The sequence below is a fragment of the Haemorhous mexicanus genome, chromosome 6, assembly GCF_027477595.1.
Source record: "Haemorhous mexicanus isolate bHaeMex1 chromosome 6, bHaeMex1.pri, whole genome shotgun sequence".
Taxonomy (NCBI): domain Eukaryota; kingdom Metazoa; phylum Chordata; class Aves; order Passeriformes; family Fringillidae; genus Haemorhous; species Haemorhous mexicanus.
Genome location: NC_082346.1, coordinates 781,698 through 806,095, shown reverse-complemented (window position 1 = coordinate 806,095; position 24,398 = coordinate 781,698). Strand labels below are relative to the sequence as shown.

At 45.1% G+C, this 24,398-nt stretch overlaps 1 protein-coding gene across 9 annotated transcripts in view; it reads left to right on the top strand.

Annotated features, from left to right (window-relative positions):
• The first annotated feature begins 16,136 nt into the window (after window positions 1–16,136).
• The window catches only part of BMAL1 (basic helix-loop-helix ARNT like 1), a 49,667-nt gene continuing 41,405 nt past the window's right edge, over window positions 16,137–24,398 (top strand). For 4 of the 9 annotated variants that reach the window (XM_059848261.1, XM_059848260.1, XM_059848259.1 and 1 more), the window contains exon 1: window positions 16,137–16,206. The gene's annotated coding sequence lies outside the window, so the exon portion shown is untranslated. Of the gene's footprint in view, window positions 16,323–24,398 lie in introns of all 9 variants that reach the window. The other 5 variants (XM_059848258.1, XM_059848251.1, XM_059848253.1 and 2 more) reach the window with 4 other exon arrangements.

Here is a 24,398-nt window from a genome sequence, read left to right as displayed (position 1 = left end):
ATCCCAGACACACACACACACACACACTGCCATGGAACCTAAAAACATCCCAGACACACACACACTGCCATGGAACCTAAAAACATCCCAGACACACACACACACACTGCCATGGATCCTAAAAACATCCCAGACACACACACACACTGCCATGGAACCTAAAAACATCCCAGACACACACACACACACACTGCCATGGAACCTAAAAACATCCCAGACACACACACACACACACACACACTGCCATGGAACCTAAAAACATCCCAGACACACACACACACTGCCATGGAACCTAAAAACATCCCAGACACACACACACACACACACTGCCATGGAACCTAAAAACATCCCAGACACACACACACTGCCATGGAACCTAAAAACATCCCAGACACACACACACACACTGCCATGGAACCTAAAAACATCCCAGACACACACACACACACACACACTGTGCCATGGAACCTAAAAACATCCCAGACACACACACACACTGCCATGGAACCTAAAAACATCCCAGACACACACACACACTGCCATGGAACCTAAAAACATCCCAGACACACACACACACACACTGCCATGGAACCTAAAAACATCCCAGACACACACACACTGCCATGGAACCTAAAAACATCCCAGACACACACACACACACTGCCATGGAACCCAAAAACATCCCAGACACACACACACACTGCCATGGAACCTAAAAACATCCCAGAGACACACACACACACACTGCCATGGAACCTAAAAACATCCCAGACACACACACACACACTGCCATGGAACCTAAAAACATCCCAGACACACACACACACTGCCATGGAACCTAAAAACATCCCAGACACACACACACACACACTGCCATGGAACCTAAAAACATCCCAGACACACACACACACTGCCATGGAACCTAAAAACATCCCAGACACACACACACACTGCCATGGAACCTAAAAACATCCCAGACACACACACACACTGCCATGGAACATAAAAACATCCCAGACACACACACACACTGCCATGGAACCTAAAAACATCCCAGACACACACACTGCCATGGAACCTAAAAACATCCCAGACACACACACACACACTGCCATGGAACCTAAAAACATCCCAGACACACACACACACTGCCATGGAACCTAAAAACATCCCAGACACACACACACACACTGCCATGGGACCTAAAAACATCCCAGACACACACACACACTGCCATGGAACCTAAAAACATCCCAGACACACACACACACACACACACACTGCCATGGAACCTAAAAACATCCCAGACACACACACACACTGCCATGGAACCTAAAAACATCCCAGAGACACACACTGCCATGGAACCTAAAAACATCCCAGACACACACACACACACACACACTGCCATGGAACCTAAAAACATCCCAGACACACACACACACTGCCATGGAACCTAAAAACATCCCAGACACACACACACACTGCCATGGAACCTAAAAACATCCCAGACACACACACACTGCCATGGAACCTAAAAACATCCCAGACACACACACACACACTGCCATGGAACCTAAAAACATCCCAGACACACACACACACACACACACTGCCATGGAACCTAAAAACATCCCAGACACACAAACACACACACTGCCATGGAACCTAAAAACATCCCAGACACACACACACACACTGCCATGGAACCTAAAAAGATCCCAGACACACACACACACACTGCCATGGAACCTAAAAACATCCCAGACACACACACACACACACACACACACTGCCATGGAACCTAAAAACATCCCAGACACACACACACACACACTGCCATGGAACCTAAAAACATCCCAGACACACACACACACACACACACACACTGCCATGGAACCTAAAAACATCCCAGACACACACACACACTGCCATGGAACCTAAAAACATCCCAGACACACACACACACACTGCCATGGAACCTAAAAACATCCCAGACACACACACACACTGCCATGGAACCTAAAAACATCCCAGACACACACACACACTGCCATGGAACCTAAAAACATCCCAGACACACACACTGCCATGGAACCTAAAAACATCCCAGACACACACACACACACACACACTGCCATGGAACCTAAAAACATCCCAGACACACACACACACACTGCCATGGAACCTAAAAACATCCCAGACACACACACACACACTGCCATGGAACCTAAAAACATCCCAGACACACACACACTGCCATGGAACCTAAAAACATCCCAGACACACACACACACACACTGCCATGGAACCTAAAAACACCCCAGACACACACACACACACACACTGCCATGGAACCTAAAAACATCCCACACACACACACACACTGCCATGGAACCTAAAAACATCCCAGACACACACACACACACTGCCATGGAACCTAAAAACATCCCACACACACACACACACACACACACACTGCCATGGAACCTAAAAACATCCCAGACACACACACACACTGCCATGGAACCTAAAAACATCCCAGACACACACACACACTGCCATGGAACCTAAAAACATCCCAGACACACACACACACTGCCATGGAACCTAAAAACATCCCAGACACACACACACACTGCCATGGAACCTAAAAACATCCCACACACACACTCACACACTGCCATGGAACCTAAAAACATCCCAGACACACACACACACTGCCATGGAACCTAAAAACATCCCAGACACACACTCACACACTGCCATGGAACCTAAAAACATCCCAGACACACACTCACACACACACTGCCATGGAACCTAAATCTACCACCTTGAGGAGCAGCCTGCTCAAACTCCACCCCAGAGGGGTTTTTGTTCCCTTCCCAGTAGCTCATACATTAACCATGTTTCTGCCTGCAATGTTTAGAACTGTTTTATGATAAAGCATTCAGCATTTCTGACACTTTATGTCTGAATATAAGCTGTGTGCCAATGCACTCCAGGGCCACTCTGAACACTCATCAACATTCACAATTCACTGTGAGGACAAAGACTGTTCTGTTTGACTATTGTCTGTCTTCCAAGTGAGTAGACAGAATAAAATTGGTGGGGTTTGGTCTGTCTCCCCCATTAATATACCTCTTTCTGCTATACCTGTACCATTAAAACATCATTTTACTGTGTCACCTGCTGCTTTACCATAAAATCAGCTTGTGCCTCTACTGGCTTGGACACTTGGCAGATGTAGTACCTCCAGCTAAAAAGAAACCTGCCCAAAGAGAGGAAAAGGAGGCATTTTCTCCTCCTAAGTTCGGAAGATTCTTCTGCTGTGTGCATTGAAGCAATAGTTTTGTGAAGGTGGTAAGAGAGGCTCAGTCTCTCTCCTGGCAGAGCTTCCTCTCCCCCCTTCTCCACTTCCAGTCAATGCTTCTATCACTGTACAAAACCTTTTCAGTAGACAAGATATTCTCTTCCTATTAGGGACTTTTCTCCAGCTTTCCTTTATCCCTTTCCTTAATCACTCCTCTCCCTTCCCTGCCCTCAGCAGCTCCCTGCCTGTTCTCTCCAGGGAAGGTGCAGAAACCTCCCTTTGATCTGGAGCTCTTCAGCACAGGGTACCATGACAAACCACAGCTTCCCCAGTCCATTCCACACAAAAGCCAGGCTACTGCTTCAGTCTGGGAAAGCCTGACAAGCCCTGCTCCTTGCAGCTGCCTTCCCCTCTTAAGGGTCTCCAACAGCTCTGTGCCACTCACAGGAGGTGCAGCTCTCTGCCCTTGAGTTTCTGGGAAGAATCTAGGCTTTGACAAGAGGTGAGGTCTGAAAGTCAGAAGGGACTTTCTGCCAGTCTTTTGTTAGAAAGAAATGCAGCAATTTGAGACCTGAAATTCTGATGTGAATGTGGCTACATCTGTTAGATAATGCTCTTTTCCTGACCCAGAGATGGGGCAACTGAGAGGTGTTTTAAAAACTTTTATTCCATTTTCAGTCTCATGTGAAGGGTGAGACAATACAGATGTTATAACTGACACCATCACAATCAGATGGTGTGAATTATTTCTTAGGGTGGGACAATACAGATGTTATAACTGACACCATCACAATCAGATGGTGTGAATTATTTCTTAGGGTGGGACAATACAGATGTTATAACTGACACCATCACAATCAGGTGGTGTGAATTATTTCCTAATCAGGGTGGGACAATACAGATGTTATAACTGACACCATCACAATCAGATGGTGTGAATTATTTCTTAATTAGGGTGGGACAATACAGATGTTATAACTGACACCATCACAATCAGATGGTGTGAATTATTTCCTAATCAGGGTGGGACAATACAGATGTTATAACTGACACCATCCCAATCAGGTGGTGTGAATTATTTCTTAATTAGGGTGGGACAATACAGATGTTATAACTGACACCACCACAATCAGATGGTGTGAATTATTTCTTAATCAGGGTGGGACAATACAGATGTTATAACTGACACCATCACAATCAGATGGTGTGAATTATTTCTTAATCACAATACACTACAAGTGTTCCTTGGCCTCTCAGCTTTAGCCACACCAAAGGTGTAAATGCCTTAAAGCCAATGATCTAAAATCACCCCTCATGGGTCCCACTACAGTACATCTTTCACAGTTCTCTTTCTCCACAGTATCCAGTCTTATTTGCAAGGCCATCCTTTGAAACCTGTTTGTAGCTCCATTTCTAAGTCAGCATTTCTCATCTCAAAGTGTGCTCACGGATGCACACTGTGTGGGCCTTCTGTCAGACCCTGAGAGCTCTCTACAAATCCATTTCTCAAAATTCCCCCTCTCTCCTGAACTGAAAACACTTCTCTGATGGCTTTGTCCATCACTGCCTGTGCACAGAGGAGTACACAAGGCACCATCACTGACAATGCCACGATCAATGCATACAAACCTCTTTTGCAGAGTTCCTTTAGCCAAGGTGCAAAACTCCTTCCTTCACACAAGTCATCTAACCATGATCCATCGAGTGTTTTAACTGGATTTGTCAGATCTCTCCGTTTTTGAGGTTGTTTGTGGATGGACACTGAATGGTCAGCCAAGTTCATACAACACAGCTCTGTGCCACTCACAGGAGGTGCAGCTCTCTGCCCTTGATTTTCAGGGAAGAATCTAAGCTTTGACAAGAGGTGAGGCCTGGAAGTCAGAAGGGACTTTCTGCCACTCTTTTGTTAGAAAGAAATGCAGCAATTTGAGATCTGAAATTCTGATGTGGACGTGCTCTCCAGCAAGCTGAAGTGCTTCTTACCTGCACTTGTTCTGTTTTTAACACTAAGCAATAGTACACACAGTGATGGTTAGGGGTCACTGCTGATTATTTAATCACTGCATAGCTCTGAACCTGCATTGTTTGCTCCAAACCCACTGCCTTCAAAATGGGCTGCAAATCCAATCAGAATTAACAGGGAAAGAAAAAAGAGCCCTCAGGTTTTCAGGTAAAAACTCATCTTTACAAAAAGTGTGACAGAGCCATAATCGTGGCACAAGGCTCCAACACTTCCTGAGTAAGTGAAAATTAAAAGTTTTTATTGAAGTGTTTTTAAACAATCTTTTCATAGCTACAGTCTAATTTGTTCATTTTATGCTTATGACAAAAAAAAAAAAAAAAAAGAGACACAATCACTCTGCCTTTGGGAGTTAACAGAACCCTTGTGACTACTTGTAACCATGGAAATATGAAGAGCTACTCAGAGCCCAACATCAAACTCACAGAGGTGCTGGGAGACAGAAAATAGATATAGGATGCATTTGCTACACATGAAAGCCCATTGAACCTGCATTAACAACATGAAAAACAAAGTCACAAAGCCTTTTAATTGCTTAAAAGCACATGGCATTTACCATGGCTTCTCACAGGAAACGAAGGGAAAGACCTTTAAAGGTTTGTTTGGAAGCACTGAGTGCTCTGAACTAGTTTAAAGGCAGGGAGGAGAGGTAAGAATGGTTCCTCTGGGAATAGCAAGAGCAACAATATGCATGAAAAGACTGGAAAAGGCCCCTTGGAAGGAGCAGGGCTTTCATGGATTGCAGGTATGGAGATTATGCAACCCCTGGCCAGGGACATCTGAGTTAGCCTGCACCAAGCACCATCACTAGGGTTTGCTCATCCTCTGCTGGCAATTAAGCATTTACCACACACTGAAATACCTCACACAAGGAAACACTCACCTGAGGATTTACTGACCTATCTGCCCTACAATAATAACAGGGCACGTGCACATTTCCCTGCCTCCCCTGTGGCAGCCCAGGCCACAACACAGTGTTGAGCCAAGCACAGCTGCCCTCCTCAAACACAGCCATCCTCCTTGGGGAAAGAGGAAAACACATGCATTCCTTGAGGAAATAAGCAAAACAGGACCAACAGCAGAAAAAAAAATCGCTTCAATATTTGCCTCAACAAATCACATCTACTTGGAAGACGTAATAATGAATATAATAGGGAAAAAACCCTATAAAAGACCCTACTTGGAATAATAATAATAATAATAAACATAATAATGAATATGATAGGAAAAATCCCTACAACCCCTGTGCACACTGTGTGCATTGCCCACGTGCAGGGCGGCTCAGGAGCCAAAATTTGCCAGCAAATCTGACAGATACTCTCTCACTCCTGTAGCTTTGGCACCATCAGACAAACTGCTCAGAGCTCACTGTGTGACCACTTTCTTCTCTTTAGCCCACTGATAACTACAGAATCAGAATTGTAGGTCAAAAATGAGACATTCTGGGTCCATGTTAGCTGAATGAAATACACACTTACTGTCTCTCACAGCTATGATTTTTTCACCATGCCACCATCTATTTCCCCCATTTGCCACAACAGTTTTTCAGGTCTTCACTAAATTTTAAATTCAATTTTTAAAAGTAAATTTAAATTTCAGGATCAGGTTAATGCCATGAAAAATGAAGATACCATCTGGACGACATTTTCTTGCAATTTTTTTGGTCATTTTATTTGTACTTTCATTTTCAGAGCTACCTTGCATGCCTCTGCAGATACGCTGAGTTAGGGCACATTCATCACACAAACCCACAGATTCTGACAAGATCCAAGTGGATCCCACAGGGTTACATGAGATATGCAGAATGCATTTCAAGTGTGCCAAGAGGAGCTTGGCTACCCATCACATTTGCAATGAGTGTGTGATTTCTTATGTTGGTCACATTTGGGAACTCAATACTCATGAGAAACACCAAATGCAACAGGTAGAAATGTCTGAATACAGGCCAAGTACTAGAAGTCTGTGGTTTTTTATTAATGCAAATTCTTCACACTGGCCAATTAATGTAATTACTGATCGACTTACATTGTTATTTGTGGTGTTTTAGCCTTTTGCCCTCTGAACCTCAAGCTAGTATCTAAGGTCACAAACAAAAAGATAATGTGAAAAAAGAATTAGGTGTGCCACAACAGAACCAGCAAAAAGAGCAATTATTTTCATTTTTATCTTGTATTTCAGTGGAGAATCCTGAGAGACTTTAGAAATATTAAAAAGAATGCTTTATGTAGTTTTATGCCATTGACATAATTCAGCATGACACAGCATAAGGATTCTGGAAGGAAACCTAAGGAAACTCAAAATAATTGGCTACCTCTAGCTGCTGCTTCCACCTTGGGGTTAGAATTAATTAAAAGATCAAGTGTAAAACAACAGTAGAAAACCACATACCTAAAAGGGTTACCCTCCTGAGAAGGCAGGAAGGAATTTTAGTAAAGATTTTCTTTCCACAGAAGGAAGAGAGCTGCAGGGATCACAGCAAGGCTGGGCTCTGTGGCCCAGGAGCCTGCAGGAGGAGAGGGTGAGAAAGCACAGAACAAGGGTTGATTTTGTTGGGTGCTGCATGTTTGTCTGTCCTGAAGCTGTTAAGGCTCCCCTGTAATCTCATGCATCACTTCTCCATCTCTGTGTCAAACACTGGTTTGTAGGACACAAAGGTTATAAATGTACAACCTCCAAGGATGCAAAGAAATGGACAGGGAAATAAACAGGGTAAGTGCATACACAGAGGATCTTAAATTTCTTTGGCATTATGTGAAAATCACTGAAGTAATTCTGGACAAGGAGTGCAACTGCCCACTGGCATTATGTGAAAATCACTGAAGTAATTCTGGACAAGGAGTGCAACTGCCCACTGGCATTTCCTATTGAAAAAAAAAAAAAAAAAAAAAGCATTGTTTTGGTCATTCCAATGTTCTGGTCATTCCAATGTTCTGATTAACATATTCTAGAGAAATCTGCAGCGCTCAGAGCAAGGCTTAGACTGAGGGGCTCCCTCACAGCCCCTCATTTCCCTGGCAGCAGTGAATGTTTTAGCCACGCTGCCCCCACTCCCTCAGACTCCGTGGTCAAGCTGCTGGGTCACACTTCCAGGAAACATCCACAGGACTGACTAAAGAGCACCTGCCTGTGGTCCAGACCAGTCCTCCCATGGCCTCCTTGTCTCCAAACACGCCCATGCTGAGGGGCCAGGTCTGGGCCATGCTTAGGACAAACACTAACAGGTTGCTTTGATGATCATCTTTTTGCTCACCACACTGAGAACTACTGGGATTTTTTTTCTGAAGTTGAAAGAAAAAAACTAATTGCTCACAAAGCATAGGATAATACATGATATGAGTCTAAATCATTGTGTGAAGGCCCTAATTCCCATTGTTGTGGTGAGACATGGAAATATAAACATCACCTTGATAGCAAAGAGGTGCAAGGAGAGCTGCCACTCGTGCCACACCCGGTGACGGGCAGGTAATTAACCCGCAGCTCATGAAGGCAGGGGTGGGTGGGGAGAGGGTGGGACTGTGTCAGAGCTTGGAGGAGCTTTGGAGCTTTACTTCGAGCTCAAACTGTTTGGGCAGCTGCAGGAGGAACGAGTGGGGGTGCAAGTCCAGCACGAAGGCAAAGCTGAAGGACTCCAGGGGTCGGAACGTCCTGGCCACCACTCCTGGGGAACAGGGGGAGCTTAAATCCCCTTGTTTTCCTTTGTTAAATCCCTCCCTTCAAACCCCAGGGCTTGCAGCAGCAGTCTGGGTGAGGATGCATTAGTGTGACATTGGTGCTAAAGGTTTCAAGAAGCGATTGAAATCTTTGGCTGGCTAAACCCACAGAGCACGATGGATGCCAGGCTGCTCACCTGGGAAACAAAGTGTGTGAAGAAAAGCAGCTTCCCACCTTTCCTAGGCAAGTTTTGCTGCTGAGGAGAGTCAAATCACCCTTCCAGCTCCTGAAATCATCAGTGGGACATCCTGACACCTCCCAGCTGTGGTTTCCAGCTGACACCCTCCAGAGCACAGCTCCTGAGCAGGCCAGGTGATGGCAGCAGGGTCCAGGGGCTGCTGGGGCCAAGGGAGGGTGTAAAAGGTGTGGGATTCCGGGAAAAACATCACAAGGGGACCCCTTGGATGAGGGTCCAGTGCCTGCCACCCCTCAGCAGTGCCTTATTTGTCCTTTCTCCTCATCAGCCTTGCTCCCAAGCATCTCCAGGAACGGGTAACTTCAGTGTCACTCGGGACTGCTTTGTCATTTGTTTAGAGCTGACTGGGATTAAAATCCACAAAGATAGAAAAGACTTTTCTTTTTGCATGAACAGATAGATGAAGTCCTAGGACGTCATGGCAAGAGGCAAACTACTTGATAATTGTTGGATTTTGGAATTAGGTTGCAACTTGGCATTCATTTCATCCTTCCACGATGTAAATATTTCCAAGTGAATCTAAATCATGCATGTAGCTCATCTTTGTATATAATTATTAATACATACCATCTTTTTTGTTATTTTTGCTAGTTGCTGGAATTTATCCCCAACATATGTTACTATGGATTCCTTTTCAGTGCCTTTTGCAGTCATCAAAATGGCACATCCATTTTATGACATATGCTGGATATATGTGTATATATTTTTGATCCCATCACCACAAAACATCCCTTTAATGCTGTTGATACACTGACCATTTTTTAACATGAAATGGACAGAAAATGTCCTTGGGGAAAGAGAAGGCACTAAGATGAAATAAGAGTGATTGAGCACAAATATGAGAATAGGTTTTACAGGATTATGTTAGGTATCCTTTAGATTGCAAAGCTGTCAGCTAATGTAAAACTCTAATGTACCAGCTGCCGTCCAAATAGATCACAAAATGAAAGCCCTCATGCTGAGCAGGGCTTAAAATAGAGCAGCTGATGAGTAAGCCACTCTCTCTTACATAAACTTCACATTCCATGCACTAAGACATTTCATTGTCAGCTATTCGTGGGGTTGCTGTTTTCCACGAAAAATCTGCAGAGGAACAAAAGCATCAAACTGTTTCACTGCTCAGGCTCCGAGATTGTTATTTTCATGCCACACAGAAACTCCCTTCCAGTCTGCTTTGTGATTCATGTGTTTGGCTGAATAACTTTCCTGGAACTCAGAACAAGAGGGAAACCTTCCCTAAGTACTTCCTGTCTTTCTGCATGTACTAATAACAAGACAGAGTCCTCCCACCTTTCCCATTTACAACACTCCAGGCACACCTACTGGTTGATATACTCATAAGTCTCAGAATTAGTTTGCTTTTGCTCTGGTTTTTAAATAGCAGCTTTTTCTCTAGCAACAAAACTGGTTTTTGTCTAACCTTAGTATGCACCAGAGCTCTATTAATAGATTGCTTAATTAATAGACAGCAGAGAAGTTGTAGCTTAGCATCAAACATGAAAGATTCCTTGCTGTTTCCTTTTTCCTGGCTACAGCCACTCAAGGATCTTCATCTGAGAACCCTGGACAGAAAGGTGTCGTGCTGAGGGGAAGAACAGCCTGTGTCATGGGTTTAACCCCGGGAGCTTGCAGGCCTCACTGCAAGCATGAAACCAATGCTGAATTTTGACTGTGTAAGAATGAAGGAAAAACTCCAGAATAAGGTCTAGAACATTTGCAAGATGAAACACCAAAAAAAGTAGGTCACTGTCCCACTGTCCTCTTACAGCCTGTGGATCTGGAAATCCATCCCCCACCATGGATTGTTAAGCTCCTATTAGAGTTATCAGCACTGAGAAGAGAGTCAAGCCCCTAACTTTTATAGTTTGCAAAGCTTCTTTTCAAAATATGCCCTAAGCCTCACAATTTCCTTGTGAAAGCAAAATGTTCTGTGTAACTGATATGGAAAACCAAGTGGAGGTGCTGAGTGACTCCCAAACTCTTTAGAAGGCTGCCATGAGTTGCTCCAGTTCTAATTGTGGTTTAATGTGTAGGTGTAATCCTGACCAACTCATTAATCTCCAGGCCTGCTTTCCCAATCTGCAAAAGGGAGGATACTATACTTATTTAATTAATACAGTGTGTGACTGTTTAGTTTAAAAAATACTATTTAAATGGCATTTATAATCCCAGCAGTATTTTTCTGTTCAACTGTTTCTCCTTATTTACCCTTTAGAACAAGCAAATTGAAGCTGGTTGAAATCTATTCTCTGTTCATTTCAGTATCAAAAGCAAAAGTTTGGGTGTTTAATGTAACTTAGAAAATTTTAAGACCCCTACAAAGAAAAGGCAGTAAAACTATACCCTGATTCTTAGTGTCCTCAGTAAATCCTGAAGAAACACTGCCAGCAATTTTTAAGTGTGTCTTTGGCCCAATTCTCTTCTAACAAAATAGCTTCTGGAATTCTTTATTTTTTGTGAAGGGAAGGAAGAATCTCACACCAGCCAACTCTAGGTGTGTACGTGATGCATTTAAAAAAATGTAAGCAATGAATATGGTGTTGACTCAAAATTACTCCAAGAATGCTCATTTCTTACCAAGAAAAATGATAAATAAAACTCCAGGGAACATTTTAACAAAATCCCAGGAAAAACAAAACAAAACAGAACAAAAACTGTTATTTGAAAAGGCTGTAGCCTTTAAGAATTTTCAACTTAGTATTTTATTTCCACTAAAATTTTCTTAACATGTTTACACTTCTTCGAGTTCAGACTTCCAGACTTTGAAATACAAACTCAATTCCATATATTTTTAATGAAGTAAAATCTCTGAAGTGCTTTAACCTTCATTAAGGTCGGATCCACATAAAGATAGAAATTCTTTGTCCTGAACCTTCTGTAAAGATTGAAAATATATTGCAAAGAAGTACTTAGAATTTCTTAATTCCCTGGCTTTAGCCTCATTTTCCTCCTCAGATTCTTTTTCCTGTTCCTGCTATGCTGCCAGGCAGTGGATTGCCAACTCCTGGGAATTCCCATGGAGTCTCTGAATATTCATTGGTGTTCTGGGAGACCACAGGGCTGGAATCGATGGATTGGGTAAGAATCTTCTCTTTTTGCCTGAAACAAGCTTTTAGCCCTTTAAATTATGATAAAGACCAGGAGGAAGAGGAAGGGGTTTAAAAAAGCTCAGAAGGAAGCAGGCACATGAAAAAGTCAATATTTATTGCTTTATATTTATGAAATTAATGCTCAAATGTGGAAATGTTGTGGTAGGAGATACACCCTTTAAAGCAGCAAGTGTTTATACAAACAAAAGCAGGAAAACCTAATATTCCCCTGGCTTAGGTTTTGTAAAAGCTCAAGAATTTGATGAGCTGGGAAAAGAATGAGTCTGCAATAGCTTATTTTGATAAAACCTTTATTTTGAAGAGGTCTGAGCCAGCCACAGGAGCCGTGACAGACCACAGTCAACAGGTCACCACCGTGTGATTTCTTGCATCAGTCTGCAAACAATCCTAGCCAAAGTTTGCAGTTTCTCCTGCCCTCACAACTGGGTTGAAGCAAGGCACCAACTCTGTGTACCAGGGTCAGAAATAACCCCAATAACCTCTGGAGTTTTTAATGTGCAGACAGAACAAGAGATCCAGAGATTCAAATTAAGCCTCGACAATTTTCTGTGAGCTTTGACTTCTCAAAGATACCAGATCATAGCTTGTCTGTCTAGAGAGAAATGGAGGAAGAGGTTGGATAAAGGGGTAGACAGGTTAATTAATCAGTATTAATCAGTATTTCCAGTAATTAGTCAGTATTTCCATGGCTGGGAACTGATAAACAAAGAGCAGCTGGTTAAAATGCTCTGAAGCAGCTGGATCCACAGCTAGGTGCTAAAAGAGATATCCTATCTTGCACATATTTTGGAAGACATTAAAAGAACAATCACATATAACTGTATCTTCAAACCATTTCACAAAAATTCACCATCCAAAGACTCAGAGATCTGTGTCCTCTGGGCCATGAACTGGGGTCATGAATCATGTTTGAGAGAAAACAAAACTAAAACATCAAAGAATTAATTTGGCTGGTTACTTCTGAACATCTGTGGATGCTCCAGAGATATATCAAGACTGCTTGAAGGCAATCCCTGCCCAAAAAAATCCAAACAAAAAACAAAAAACAAACAAAACAAAACAAAAACCAAAAAGAAAAAAAAAAACCCAACTTATCAGTTTTTGGGTTACCAGCTGAGAAACCAGATTTCTTTTCCTGCAGGGAAACAGTTATCTAGATTTAAAAACTTACAGATTCTAAACAACCACTGATATGGCCTTATCAGACCTTAGGTAGGCTGCATTTAATGGAGATCATATCTGCCACTCTTCTCGACACAGAGTCAAAATCCTACGGCCTGGAAAGTTTTACTGCAGCGTCCAAATGTGAATGCAGTAATCAGCTGGAACAGGAGCTGCACTCTCCAATATTCTATTAATAAACCACAACTTGCAGTACAATTGCCACATAGCACACCCTTTTCCTGCTTTTACATTGCCTTTGTAAGCCACACATGAGTGTAAATGTTGGTGTTTAAAGACGGTGTAACCATGCTGAGGAGCAGTTAATGTTCTGCCTGAGATCTGATTTACTGCATTCTTAGAAAGAAAAGACATAAAATCTGAAAATTAGTCAGGTGAGAGCTGCGTGGATGAGGAAATGCTTCAGCTCTTGTATCAGACACGCCAGTGCACAGTGCCCTGAGCTGAGCACACAGCTGAGCTGGTCTGCCCAGCAGCTCCCAGCAGCAGATTTTGGGGTGCTCTACTTCAAGTGCTCCCTCAAGTACCTTGCAAGGAGAAAATGTTCTACCTTTGGTCAAGCCTCACCTCTCCTGTTTGCCTTTTGTCTCTTGAAACAAAAGTGTGGTAGAAGGGTGGTGCACATTTTTTTGGTGTAAGGAGCTGAACTGGGTCTTGTCAAATTTAAAACTGTTGTTTCTTAGCTCCTCACCTTTAAAATTTCAAGGTATAAGATGCCTGATTCACCTGCAGATAGAAACTGCCTGCACTGACCTGACAATCTATTTCAAGGGAAGTCACTGAACACAGGACTGATATACATCATTATATGGTGAAACTGGGAATTTGATTAACCAGGTGCTGTTATTTTCTTTAATACCTCATGAATAGAAACGACGGTGTGAAAACAACTCAAAACAATCTCTCCCTGGGAAATCTGACATATGGCCTGCTAGGCTGCTCTCCTACAGAAATAGCAAAAGATCATTACTCTTGGCATCACTCCCTACAACAGGTACTGGGCTCACTAAAACAGAACTATGTGACTGACTCCGTAAGGAAGATTATTTCTACAGATGGGTGGAAACAATGAGCAAAACTACAAAGGCTGAGTTGAAAGAAGTAGTCAAGGAGACTTCTCCACCTCCATAACTTCTGTGCACTAAAAGAAATCAAAGCAACACCATTTTGCTGGAAAGAAAAGGATGCATCTTCTCCTCTCTCTTCATGGTACACATTTCCATCCTGCTCATGTACGGTGTTCCATTTATCTCGTTCTGCCGGAGCGTTTCTCCCGAGCAGGAGTACCCTGGTGCGAACAGAGAGTTTGTATCCAGCAGGGGCCACCTGTTGCCTGTATTTAGTCCCCACTCCATGAGGCGGAAAGGAGCTGTTGGTGCTGTCCCGGGCTGAGCCCGCGTCCTGTGCCGGCGGATTGGGATAACCGCAACCACGGCGTGCCGCAACGCTGCTGCAATCCACACTGCCCCGGCGATGTAACCCTGGGAAACGTAAACCAAACCTCTGGGACGTGGCATCACAGGACAGGAAATGTTAAGACAATTAGGATGTGGCAATGATAATCTGATCCAGCGATCACGCAATCACGTTTAGCAAATATTTGCATTTGAAAGCAGCTCCACTATGATTACGTTCTTGCAACACATCTCCTCTACGCTGCTGTGTGGATGGTCTAAATTTAGACTAGAACATGGTGCGGTGGATGGCTTTACCACACTCACCGCTGGCCTTCTGCACACCCGAACAGGACCGATGCCGTGAGCAGCGCCGGCGCTGTGCCCCGTCAGTGACAGTGACGCCGTGCCAGCACCGCACCCGAGCCCAGCCCGGCTGGAGGCCGAGGGCTCGGAGGGGCGGTATGCGACCAGCACGGCCTCCCCGGCAGGGAGCTGCGACCCCCTCACACCGGGGACTGCGGGGGGCTGAAGGACACCATGGCACCCTCCGGCAGGGCGGCCCGAGGGCGAAGGGCCCGAGCGCGAGGGCACAAAGCTGATCCCACAGGCGGGCGGGAGGTCCCAGCACGGCACCGCTCCCGAGGCACCGGGGCGGTGTCCAGGGCTGAGCCCGGGCCCCGCCGCCGAGGGAAGGAGGGGGACGAGGCGCGGGCGCGGCGGCCACGCCGGGGCAGCGCCGCCATGACCTTCACACCTCGGAGCGTGACGTCACGGCCGCGGCTGACGTCACGCGGTGGTGACGCAGCGGCTCGGGCGAGCCCCAGCGGAGGGGCGGGGAGCGGGCGGTACCGCGGGCGGCGCTGCCGCCGCCGCTGCCGCCGCCGCTGCCCGGGGAAGCAGCGCGGGCGAGGGCGAGCCCTCCCCGCCTCCCCGCCGCCTCGGGCGCACCCACCCGAACCCTCGCCGACCCCGCCGCCACCGCCACATCCGGGTCCTGGCGACGCCCCCCCGCCGCCTCTCAGACCCGCCCCCGGCGGGGGGCGGGACCAGGGCCCGGAGCCGCGCTTCCGATTGGCCGGTGCCGCGGGGCCGCCCGGGGATTGGCCGGCGCTCGGGGGGGCGGGCGTTGCCCGCTCGGCGGCCTCCCATTGGGCGAAGCGGGCGCTGAGCCGCTCTGCCGTTGGCGGGCGGGCGCGTCCGGTGCGGGGCCGGGGGAGGGTGCCATTGGCTGGAAAGTAGGTTAGTGGTGCGCCGTCGGGTGGCAAGCCAGGCGGAAAGTAGGTCAGGGACGGGGGCTGCCTGCGCCGGGCGTGCGGCGCTGCCGGGGGGCCGCGACCCCCGCCCGCCCTCCCTTCGGCCGGGCGCGGCGCGGCGAGGGGCGCGCGGAGCCGCGGTGAGCGCCAGGGGCGGCGGGCGGGGGGCGCCGAGGGGCGGAGGGGGGGGGGGGCCGGGGGGAGCGCGGCCCCGGCGGAGCCGCCGCCCCCGGGGGCCGCGGGAGTCCCGGGCGGGGCCGGGGGGCGGTGCAGGGGGTCCCGGCCCGGGAGATGGCCGCGGTGGGACCCCCCGGCGGCGGGGCCGGGCTGTGTCTCCGGGAGCCGGGACCGCGGCGGGGGCCCCGTTACGGAGCGGCCGCGGGGCTGGCTCGCCCGGCGGTGTGGCAGCACCGGGGGGACGGGGCTGGCAGGCGGGCCCGCGCCCGCAGCCGCGGGCAGAGCCGGGCCGGGACCCGCTGGGACAGGCGGGGCTCGGGGGGCGTGCCGGGCTGTGCCCCCTCCCCGGTGCGAGTCGCCCGCAGGGACAGCGAGGCTCGGGCGGCCCTCACGGCGGGGACGGTGCCCCTTCCCCGGCCCTGCCCGAGCGGGATCGGGAGGCCCCGTGCGAACGGCACAAGGATGGCGGTACTCGGGAATTCCCCGTTCGTGTGCGCCGTGCCCGCTCCCGCCCGCGGGCAGGTGCCAGCCCCGCGGCCGCACGGAGCATCCCGGGCACCTGCCGGGGCCGTTTCCCTGGGGATCCCCCTCGGCCCCAGCCGCAATCCCGCTGCCCTGGCGGACACCGGTGTGCGCCCTGCCCGGGGCAAGGGGAAGGGAGGAAGGCTTTCCTCCGGCCGGGAACGGAGCGCAGCCGGAGCACCGAGGCGGCTTCCCGAGATCAGGATTTTGCGCTTGGGGAGGCAAGGGAATCACTTTGCATTTTTAATTGCTGAGGTTTCTGTTACTCCAGTGCCTCGATTATAACAGTTTTGGGAAGATTTTCGTGCTTGAAAAACAACGGTGAAGGAAGAAGTGGGTGTGTTTTCTTGCCTTGGAAGCAAATATGCCGAATGGAATTTTAAAGTATTTCCTTAGTGTGTGAGGTAGAAAGGGTCAGCTGCAGAGCGTGATCTGATCTCTTTTCAAAATTCTGTCTTTAAGTAGATTTTTTTTTTTTTAATTCTGGGACTTCAACATTCAAAATACTACATTTCTTTTTTAAGATACTCGTATTAAAAGTACCTGTCCTGCCTGTTTATATTTTCTTTTATCAAAAGGGCTTTTTAAATGTGAGTGACTGATAATACACAGGCTGCAGCTAAGTCTGTAAGGGAGAAAAGAGTGTTTGTTCCAATTAAGTATTAATTCCAGCTAACTGTCTCTGTAAACGGTTTTGCAGAAGGCTGAGGTTAAACTCTGCCCTCTCCATAATGTATGTTTTGTATCCTCCAGGAATATGCAAATGTAAATAGCTCTTTGAAGCATCAGGAACTACAGACTTCTCTCTGGTTACTCTAAACCACAGCTGCTTATTAAGGAGAAAGGCTTTACTCCTCCTGACTTCTGTGGGTTTGTCCTTCTCATGACCATTCCTGGGTTTTTACCCCTACTTGTAGAAATTGAGCGTGTAAAATACTCTACAGCCACAGCATTTCATTGGGGTTTTATGCTGTGCTATCCCATATTCTCTTCACACCGTGCATTTCCATTGTCTCTCTGGGTGCCAGCTGTGGTGTGTGGGGCTGTGAAGAATCCAGCTCTGTAAAAGAAGTTCCTTGGGAGAGCAGACAAGTGAGAGGCACCACAGAGAACATGAGGAAAGCTGCTTGGTTTGGTGTCAGGAAGCTGAGGTGGCTGGAGCTGGGATTCCACAAAGCCAGAGCTGGAGTTAGGGGCTGCTGCCACATCCCTGTCACCACGTGCTCCTCAGAGACCTGCTGTGCTGGGGACCCCTGCTAGGGATGTGTTAGGAAGGTGATGTTTGTGGGGGGGCTTTAAGGGAGATTCATTTTTCTCCTTCAAATACCTGCTCTCATGGATTCTTTTGGGCGACCAGGAGTGAGAACAGAAAGCATTTATTGGGTCTATTTGGTGGAGCTTAGCAAAGCTCACAGTCCTTTGAAAGGACTGATGGCAAAGCTGAGACCTGTGAGAGCTGTAGGGGAGGAAGACAGGTTTTCCAAGGGAATTGATACCCAGGATGCTGGAAATCCCAGGAGACGTGCAGGTTATCTAGTTTACATGAGTACCGAAGTGCTGTTTCCATGCTCAAGTGTAACTTTTTAAGCTGTTTTCAGCATGGGGCCCATTGCCTGTGTTGTTATACTTCGACTGGAGCTACAGGAAAACCTGAAGGAATACATTATTGTTAAGTGAAACAAAGTAAATTTGCTGCATCCTGTAGTGACTTTCAGTTCTGTAACCTGCGTGCTTTCCATTCTTAGCCTTTAGCCTTAGTTTTGTTCATAGTTCTGTTTCTAAAAAAGGGCAGAAGAGTAGTAAAAGGCAGCTGCTTGTATCCCCAAGTGTTAGGAAGTTCTCTGAAGTTAGTTGTCTTCAATAAAAGCTGTATAAAGGCATATCATGTGCAAATGACTGCAGAGAGAAGCCCAAAAAAACTAGGTATTTTTAATCTTGTGTAGCTTTTTGGTTCTCACTAAGTTTACAGAATGCAATATTTAAGCTTTCTCTATTTACTTCAGTACAGTAAACATGTTTTGAAACTTTAATTTTTGGCTGTCATCATATTTTGAGAGCTTCAGCCTGAAATAATTGATTTTGATAAATGCAGTCGCTGACTGGAACTCAGTTACCAACTTTTGAAATTTGGTTTTTGAGCGTTCTGCTCGATGAGCCCACAGAAATTACAGTCTGTGTTTTGGAGGTGCTTGAAGATGCAAATGAGGTGGTTGATGGCATTTTCAAAGCTGGTGAAAAAGCTTTCAGTGTCTCTAAGAGTCACTGTAGGTAGATTTTGGGCAGTAGATTGATGATGGGTGAAGCAAAGGAGTGCTCTGCCTCTGGGTGTGTGTATCTATATGGGTATGGTGGTCTTGCACTGCAGTAGGAAATGTGTTCCAGCTTTAGTCACATCAAATCCAGACTGGTGCTCAGGTGTTTCTTAGCTAAAACTCAAGACATTGAAGCAGAAAAATTATGCACTTAAAAAATCAGAAGGCTTTTCTCCCAAAGAGTTTGTGTATTGGGTTGTTTAGAAAGCCTGTTTAAGTTTTGAGGATTTTTTTGTGTGAGGAAGAAATCTCAGTTGTGATTATCCAATTGGTTTTATTAGTATTTAATGACTCTGAACATTGTCAGATAACCTGTGATGTCTGTTGAATTCAGCTGCACATTGAATGGAGTGGGTATCAAGGTAGCTCACTGCCATTAACTGCATATGGCACCTGCCTTTTTTACCTCAATTTGTTGGAAATATGCAGTAAGGCTACTTATCCAAGGCCCAGACTTCATCTCCTTGGAAACCTGATCTTTCACCAGATGTTGAGAAATGTAATTTCTTTTTTAATCCATTCTGCAGAAGAACGCAGATCAAAACAGCATCTTCAGGCTTTGTTAGTCCAGAATATTAATTACCTAAAAAAATAGTCTGACATTTCAGTCTTTGCCCCAGAAATGATTGATAGTTTCTGTTGTGTTTGGTATTATTTCAAATTTATTTTAGCTGATGCTCTGGTTCCTGGTTTATAGTTTATTTTGATTCAAGAGCTGCCTGATAGTGGGTTCTTCTTGAGTAAAGTACAGGCTTGTTTGAGGACCCATGCCTGCAAGGATTTGTCTTTCTTCCCTCTCTGTTCAGGTCACACTTTCTCCTTTGCAGTTGCAAAAAGGTATTTCTTAGGCAGCACATTGAGAATTTGTAACCTTTTCAGTCTGCTGCCATTTGAGAAGCTGTTATTCAAGGTCTGCTGTGTCAGATGCACTTCTGGGTCAGCTGCTGATGTCAGAGCAGCTCGTGGCCCTGTGCTGGAGCTGTGCTGGAGTTTACTAGGCTGGCCCTGGCAGGAATGGTGCCAGTAGGCTGCTCAGAGAGCAGATCTCCTTGGCAGCACTTTGGAGGGGAGAGCTCACACGCCAGGGGCCCAAGGTGCTGACGTTTTCTGCTGACTTTCAAGGGCCCCATTCATGAGGCCAAGCAGCTGAGGCAGATGGTTGTAGTTTCTGGGGTGGTTTTGGCTGAGTTTTTCCTTGCAGATGTTGGTGGGCTCTGTTTTCCACAGGTACAAGGCAGTTTAGTGCAGCAGACACGTTGCTGAATCCTTACCACTTGTTCCCTGTGTGGCTGGGATGGAAATCCATCTTCCCCTGGACAGCTGCTGCAGCACTGGGAAGGATGTTTGGTGATTCCTGGGCAGCATCTTTTGGCACCATGTCTCTGAAATCACTTTCCCAGGGAGGTACTTTATAGCAATTCTTAGGTGCTCATTCAATTGCAGCTTTTTCCTTAATTCCTTTGAGTGTCAGCTGAAAAATAAGTGAATGGAATCCATGTATTTTAAAGATTGGATGTATTCTTGATACAGGACTACTCAGAAAACTCAAATTTTTATTATCCATTTGGGATTGATGCAGTATTTCAAGGGTAAATGAAATAAGACTACCAGAGAACTCAGAAATCACTATTATTCTTGATCTCAAGTTCTTTTTATCTTGGAAACTTCCTTAAAGTGCCTTTATCTTTTATAATTTGCCTGGCCAAAATGGACAAAATCAAAAAGACTGGTAGAAATTTTTAAATAATGCGGTATTGCAGAATATTTATCAAGTGAAGTGAGAAGGAAAAGTTACTTCCTAGAAAAAACAGGGGGGAAAAAAGCTAATAAACTTTCACTTTAACTTTTTTCCCTTTTTTTTTCCTTTTGTAAGAATGTTTTTTCTGTCTTCAAAGCTGTTATTTTATAGATTCCTTGAACTGGTTGGTTGGGTTTTCTTTTCCTTAACTTGTTGTGAATGGATTTCTTTGTCATCTGTGGATTTTTCTTGGAACATTACAAAATTTAGGAGTTCAGTTCCAATTTGAAGTAAAATGATCTATTAAAATATCAAAACTTTCGTCCCTTATGTTGTAAATATGCATTGTAGTCTTTGAGAGTGGCAGCAAGTTGGCTTTGGTTTGAGTGCCACTGATATTTTTATCTTTCATTCAAGGACCTCTGATAATTGTATTTTAAATCTCCTTGAGTTTTGGGCTTTGTGCTGCACTTTGGCTCCTGGCTTATTAGTTTTCCTATAACCTTGGAAAATAATATTTATTTTGCCCATAGACTTGAATGGCCTGGTCATTTTTCAGTGATAGAATCTGTGGTTTAGAATAGATTGCAAAAAAAAAAAAAAAAATCAGATGTTTGTTTTGGAGGTTTTAATGTTTTTAACCTGGTCTTGACCAGGTTTGCAGTTTCCAGTTTGAAGTTCTAGAATTGTTGACTAAGAAACAGGAGGCCCATTTATTCCTGTGTTTCCTTTCCCAATGTGTGTTGCTGCCAAGGCATTTCATGTAATTTTGGCATTTGCAAATTGGTTTTTTTTATTGATGAAATTAATTCAGTGAGTTAATGGAAAAAAGTCAGTATCAACACTGTGCCCTCAACGTACTTCAGAATATTTTTGTGTTATAGTCAGGACATGGCCCAAATTCATAAATCCAGAAGTTTACATGTATTTGTGATCTTATGAAATTTACATATATTTGTGACCAGAAAGCTCTGGTACCTGGAATAGCTTTTTTTCCTTATCAATCTGATAAAGTCCCACAATATTAGGTAAATTTGCTGCCCTAGAGTAACATTTTACTGTGTTTTTAATCCATGGCTTGGAAGTTTCTATTACAAATAGTGTTTTCTTCCTGATTTTATAGAGTTTCTTCTGTATGTTTTTCTTATTTTAAAAGATATTTTCACTGCAACAACCAAACCAGCCTCTGAATATTGTAATTTATTTTAGAAACCTGTCAAGTCAGGTTCAGTGACTTCTTAGAGAGGCTTGTCATATAAAACATTAGAATTGCTGGAAATGTGCTGTAATTAAAGGACAATCTGTTCAAAATGTTGACAAATGCTTTTTATGCAGTTTGGGTCCAAATTCTAGAAGTGCTAGAAGTTATTTGTGCTTTAGAAATACAAGGCCAGCAATTGGATACTCCTATTTTAAGCAGAAAGACAGATCAAGAGTTCATGCTAGTTTGGGTTCATGTTGGGATTTTCTGTTTCACTTCTGTTAGAAATTTTAGGACTTTTATGTAAATACATTTTTCTCCCTCTGAGACATGTGCAGCTTGGTCAGCTTGTCTGGCCAACAGACAGTCTGAAGAAAGATGGGTATTTCCCTATTACAGCATTTTAAAATCTAGTTCAGTCTGTTTAAGATATCCCAGCTGGCAATTATGAGATCTCAATTACTGTACTTGGCATTATTTGTTGAATGAGGTAATTCCTGTCCTCATTTATCTGACTTGACCATGAGACTCTTCCATAGCAAATGCCTACTCTATTTTCTTAGCTGGAGTGGCTCTTTATTTGTCTTACTCAAATGCTTTTGTCATTGTCAAGAATGGGATGATGAGGAGAGAAAAAAGCCCAGCAGAGGAGAAGATTTCTGCAGTCAGCTATTGGAGAAATTGTTTCTACATTCCCATTTCTGGTGGGGATTATCAACTCACCATTTTAGAGCAAATTTTAACAGTGTGATACAGCTGATGCCATTGTGCAGCTTTCCTGACTGTCCTTTCCCTGTGTGCTCCTCCCAAGAGTTCTGCTCTGACTGATGGATTTTTGCAGGTTTTCAAGGAACATGTTCAGGGCAGGATCACCAGGGCTCTGCTCTGGTACCTCGACAGGAGAAAATGCTGGGTTTGGTGCCCAGCAGTTTGGTTTACAATGACACATGAGTCCTTTGCCTCATCTGTGGACAGCTGGATGGCTTTGGACAGCAGTTTTGATGAGCACTGGAACTGGGTTGCCCTGGACAGGGTAGCCTCCATCCGTGCTCCAAGCCCTTGCTGGCTGAGAATTTCCATCCGTGTATCCTGTCCCTCTGCTCTGTGGTGCCATTTATGTTGGGGCCTGGGGAATCTGCTGGGTCTCAGAGCTGAGTATTTGCCCCAGAAGAGTGCTTTGTGATTGCTGATGCCATACAACTTGTGGCTTCATAAACACTTCTGCTTTTGTGGGTTAGGAAACAGCTCACAAAGTGAGTATTCCTGAAGGAGAGGTGGGAGAGGCAGGAAGTGTGAAGAGTGCTGTTTTAAATGTGTTACACTGCAACCTTCATGTGGAAGAAGAGACTTTGTGACAAGAGTATTTTTGGATTAAGCTGTGTTGGGTCACTTCTTTCATAAATCTACATAAAAACTTGATGAAAAAAATCTGGCTTTGGCACTGAAACCCAGAAGCCAGAAAAAAAAACAAAAAACAAAACAACTTCTTACTTTCATCTCTGGAGTGTACAGGGGAGCTTTTCAGTATTTATTGTGCCATTTTAAAAAATTTCTCTTTTATAACAAGGAAGAGTAACTGAGGCAGACCTCTGACTCTTCTCCCTTTCCCCTCTCTGGCCCAAGTGCCTCTGGGTTTCCAGATGGACAAATATAGAAGTGTTTCAGATACACAAATCTCTCAGGAGCTCATTCACCACCGTCACCTGACTTTGCCAGAGCTGAACACTTCCATGTCCAAGTTGTTGTCAAACTGATAATTTATGTAAAATTGGCAGAGACCCAGCAATGTCTCCTGTTAAACTTGCCAGGAAGTCTGGAGGAAGTGGAATATAGGAAAGAGACTGAGGGGAAGAAGATTTTTTTTCAAGACAATACATGGTTTGAACTCCATTAATTGTGCACACCTCTGCTGCCTTTGAGGAGGGGACATGTCTGTGCAAAAAAAAATTTTAAAATTGCTGTTAAGAATGATTCTCAAACTTGGCATAGATCTCATCTTGCTGCCAGTTGGTTTAAATATTCTGTTTTCAAGAAGCAAAGCTTTCTAAAACTTACCCAGGCTTCCATTCAGAGAAATATTGGCACCATAGTTTGTTCTTGATGTTCTTATCAAATAGCTGTTCAGGAGAGTTGTTCTTGTGTTCAGTGGCATGAAACGCTCTCTAAGACTGTAATGTGCCCTTATTAAAGAGCTTTACTGAAAATTTTGAACTTCATTTGGAACATAAATGGAACGTAAGACAAAGTTTAACTCAGCAGATAACAG